Source organism: Chenopodium album, chromosome 6 (genome assembly GCF_948465745.1).
Source record: "Chenopodium album chromosome 6, dcCheAlbu1.1, whole genome shotgun sequence".
Classification (NCBI taxonomy): domain Eukaryota; kingdom Viridiplantae; phylum Streptophyta; class Magnoliopsida; order Caryophyllales; family Amaranthaceae; genus Chenopodium; species Chenopodium album.
Window position 1 is genome coordinate 20,888,496 of NC_137839.1, and position 5,082 is coordinate 20,893,577.

At 33.5% G+C, this 5,082-nt stretch overlaps 1 long non-coding RNA gene across 1 annotated transcript; it reads right to left on the reverse strand.

Moving 5' to 3' along the window:
- Positions 1-245: 245 nt before the first annotated feature.
- LOC145634725 (uncharacterized) lies at positions 246-1,605 on the reverse strand. Its single transcript, XR_014113514.1, has 2 exons — positions 1,265-1,605; positions 246-724 (listed from the first exon to the last, which is right to left on the reverse strand). It is a non-coding gene; the product is annotated as an uncharacterized LOC145634725 (long non-coding RNA).
- Between the last annotated feature and the right edge of the window lie 3,477 nt (positions 1,606-5,082).

Sequence of the window (5,082 nt, forward strand, 5' to 3'; positions counted from 1 at the left end):
ATAATAATAATAAATAAATACAATAAAATAAAATTCTAACATTAACTTGCTATTAAAAAAAATACTCCAAATATTATTCCAAATTTTCTCCTTTTCTCATTTTATGTAATTGATTCCATATGAGATTGTCATATTGAAACGGAGAGAGTAATAATAATAATAGAGAATCCAACATCCTTGAGGCAAAAATTGCACAAGGCAAGGATATTCGACCACTAGGAATAAGCCTCCTACAACATGAAAAGTATTATTTTATATGCTAAAGATCAATATTGCAAATTTTAAAATAAAAGTACAACATTGAATGTATGTAGTTAACACCCATTACAAAATAAAAATTCAAAATTGATCAAACAATTATATGAAATAAAACAGAAGAGAGTCCATCTTAATTAAGGATTAACAAATTTGTCTAAATATTACAGCAATTACACATCAAAAGATAATCAAATCTGAAAAACAAGGTAGGCAAAGGTAACATAAGCAAAGAAGAAACAATTGTTGACAAGCCATGGTGCTGCATTGCTTTTACGAGTCGTTGGAGCACGATTGTTTAGATTACCACCACCGCCGGCGCCTCTGCCGCCACGACCACCCTGTCTCCGGTAGGCATGGATGGCATGATTTCCCCAATCAATGTTATTATTTGTAACTTTGTTACCATTTTCATTTGAAGAAAGTTGTTGTCCATTATTGCATGACGTCTTATTTACTATTGTCTCATCTGTAACATGCAAATTGCAAGTTTATTACAACCTTATATTACCAATATAAATTCATAAAAGTAATCTTTTTAGTAGTGGTATGAAATTAAACATCAAACTATAAATTAATCAACAAATTATAAATTAATCATCAAAGACAGTCAACTTTTCATTCACCAATTTTTTATACTAATTATATAATTAGCTAGGTAGGTAACTTTATTTACATGTTCATTTTTATTTTCTACCATGTATGATATGAAATAATTATCACATAATTTACTTCAAAATATTATCTCGATTGAGAAGATGAATTATATACCATATATTTATACCCAAAACAATGATCAAGAATCACTAAATATGATTTTACTGTCTTCGTTAGTGATCTAATAAAAAATTTAATAGTATTATTAAACTTAATTAGCATAATTATTAATCATAAGCAATGCCACATTAATTTGCAAATTAGATCCTACGCTTGAAAGCAAAGCAAAGATATACGGAAAAAAAAATATATGAATGAAAATAATAAAAGAAAGAAGATTTATTACAAGTACCTTTAAAAGATGCATCATGATTAGCTGGGGAGCTGGATTTGGCTACTGATATCAAATTTGAGAAGGCTAGAAAGGAAATGATGAAGAACACAAAAACAAGTTTCATGTTTAATTTTTTTTTTTTTTCTTGATTGGGTGAGTATAATTTTTACTTTGATGAAAGTTATTTAAAGTTAGTTTGAGAACTAAGTACGAAACTACTTCATTGAATGATTGGTTTTGCTTTTGGAAAAGTGAAAGGTGCTTTCACGTGTCTGCAGTACAATACCTCAATCATTAGTACTAATTTTAATTATCTATAATTACATTTATGTTGAAAGTTGTATACTACGTATTAACAATTCAAGTTAATAATGGTGTTTTTCAAAAAAACAAAAAAAGTTGATAATGGTGGTTCAACTCCTAACGATCTGGATGATTTACAAATAATGAATCATTGTTTTAAAACTTATTTACACTTCTATTAACTAGTACTAAAATAGAAGTTACTGACGTCACCAAGTCACCATTGTCCACGTGTCGCTTTTTCAATAAAAAAATTTCCTTTTAAATGCAATGATGATGTCATTTTTTTTGTTTTGTAGAGCTATCATATTTAACATTTTTTAAATTTAAATATTGAAAGCTTGTACATTACAACCAAAACCTATCAATTTATCATAAGGAAAATGAAACACTTTTAAATTATACATTAATAAATGACCTCCTTCATTGAACTATGAATTAGACAACGTTGAACAGATATTCTATCATAATTTTTATGAAAATAAAAAATTTTAAAATTACAAAATATACGTAATTCTTATTTATATTCATGTATAATGGCGATTTATTTTTAACATGTAGAAATTAAAAATAGGTTTTATATAAACCGTGCACCGCACGGGTTCTAACCTGGTTGTTTTAATAAAACTTAACTATGGTATAGAACTATTGTTCACTTAAGATAGCAATTTTGGTAGTTAATATGGAACTATTGTTCACTTAAGATAGCAATTTTTGTATGGAGTAGTTAACTGCACGGGACATAAACTAGTTAATATGGAGCTAGTCGTAATTAATATTCTACTCCCTCCGTTTCAAGTTACTCGCAACAATTATAAAAAATGGCTGTTTCACATTACTCGCAACAAACTTTTTTTTCCTTTTATAGTAAGTTTTTATGTTTGATTTTAAAATTACCCTTACTTTTTTAAAAAAAAAAAAAAAAAACACCCTAATTAAACTACTTATTTTAAGTTATTAACTTTAAACCTAACATTGATTAACTTAATTATTTCCACCAAAATCATTCTCCTTCAATCTATATTCATTCTCACCACCACCACCACCACCAATCTCCATTTTATGTTCATCAACCCAAAAACTTCTCTCTTTGTTCATTCTCACCACCACTACCACCACCACCACCACAACCAACCTCTGTTTTCTTTCTCTTTCTCTTCTTGTTGTTTTGTAATTGCCGGTGAAGCATATATTTGAAGGTTTTATGGTCAAATTTAACCATTAAAACTCTAAATCTAGAGTTTTAATGGTTGAATTTGACCAATTAAAGTTGTAATTGATGATAGATAGTTGTGGGTTTCGGATTTTAGGTTTGTGGGTTTGTGGTTGTGGGTGGTGGGGTTGTGGGTTTCGTGGTGCTGCTGGGTTTCTGGGTTTGTGGTTGTAGGTGGTGGGGTTGTGGGTTTCGTGGTGCTGCTGGGTTTCTGGGTTCGTGGATTGTGGATTGTGGGTGGTGGGGTTTCTAGGTTCGTGGGTTGTGGGTTGTGGGTGGGTTTCTGGGTTCGTGGTTGTGGGTGGTGGGGTTGTGGGTTTCGTGGTGCTGCTGGGTTTTTGGGTTTGTGGATTGTGGGTGGTGGGGTTTCTAGGTTCTTGGGTTGTTGGTGGGTTTATGGGTTCGTGGGTTGTGGAAGGTGGGGTATCTGAGTTCGTGGGTTGTGGGTGGGTTTTTGGGTTCGTGGGTTGTGGGTGGTGGGGTTTCTAGGTTCGTGGGTTGTGGGTGGGTTTCTGGGTTCGTGGGTTGTGAGCGGTGGGTTTCTGGGTTTCGGTTTCGTGGGTGGTGGGGTTGTGGGTTCGGTGTTGCTGGGTGGTTAGTGGGTTTGCGCTGCTAGGTGGTGATGTTGGGTGGTTTCGTGGTGCTAGGTGGTGGTGGTGGGTGGTGGTTTGGTGGTACATCTAGTGTTGGTTGGTTTTGTGGTGTTAGATGGTGGTGTTGGGTGGTTTTTATTTATTTATTTATTTATTATTTATTTTTTTTTGGGTTGGATTAACACTTAAGTGTATGCCCTTATTTTTCATTAATTATTTTTTCAATCTTTTGCCTAGGAGTCTGCAATCACCCCCTTTGTTGCGAGTAACTTGAAACGGAGGGAGTATATTAAGCCTTCTTGTTAATATAGTGGCATTTTAAAAAATAAAAGCACTCCCCCCCCCCCTCCGGCCTTGCCGACCATCCCCTCCAATGGCCACTCAGTTATGTATCTCTACCCCTCCCATGGCTACTATTCCTTCTCTCTCCTCCTCTCCTATGGCCTTAACGATCATTTGACCACCATCGCGAGTCTAAACCGGCCGGCAGGCCAAACAAAAAACACCCCAGTAATATGAAAAGTGGTCTCATACTAATCCATTAGGGAAAGAGCGGTGCTCGCGGAGGTGTGACGGTCGTTTAGTGGTACCAATGGTTGTGCAGTGGTCAATTGGTGGTGGAAGTGGTCGATTGGTGGTGGTAGTGGTTGTACAGTGGTAGGATGGTCGTGCTAGAGGTCATGCAATGGTCGGATGATGATGCAAATGGTTGTACTGTAGTCAGAAGGTGGTGCCAGTGGTGATAGAGGGAGAGAGAAAGGGAATATTTGCTTAAGAATTTACCAAATTAACCCTTGATATTAACAAATTATGTTGATATTGGATATCAACTTGTATATATTTTCTAGTTATTATGGAGTATATATTTAACAACAATTTAAATTATGACATTAAGTTTAAATGATGCGCATTAGTTTTTACGTGTTGACATGTGTTTAAATAATGCTTAATTTAAAACTTTTAAATTGTCGTAAATTTTTATAAAATTTGGTAAAACCGTGCATTGCAACCACCATGTATGAAGTACCTCCTCCATTTTATTTTAGTTGCAACGTTTAAAAATTTGCACTATTTACGTTTTTATATTCAACCAACTATGTTGATTTATATAGTCATATAGAAATTCGTTTAATTTGAACTTCGAGCTTCAATGCTACTTAGTTAAGCAGAGAGAATGCTATTTTAAAGTAGAAAACATAGGTCTTCTAATAATGGAGGAAATAAAATCAAAATTGAACACATAGTTATTGAAGTTATCATACTCCCTCCTTGTTTTAATAAGTGTTACACTTTCTTTTTTGGGAAAAAGTTACATTAAAATATTATATCTCTCTTCTCTCATGATTCTCACCCAAGCCCACTACTACTTTTTTTAATTATATCTTTCCCCTCACATTCATTACTTTTGAATAAACTATTAACCCCACTTTATTTCTTTTACAATTTTTTATAATCCTCCAACCACCTCACTTAGCTTTTATTTTATTTAAGTCAATTAAATTGCCTAAAACTATGTGCCGATTATACTGTAACACTTAAAAAAACACAGAGGGAGTACATTAGTTGAATTTTTGAAAAATGGATGCATTTCTTTCAATTTGTGAAGAAATTCAGTGAGAGTTAGTTAGAGCTTGAAGGTTCTTGATAAGGTAAAGTCGTATCCCCTAATAAAAAATAATTACCTAAGTCCTCTAACTAAAGTAGATAGGGAAGTAGGGTCGAACTCC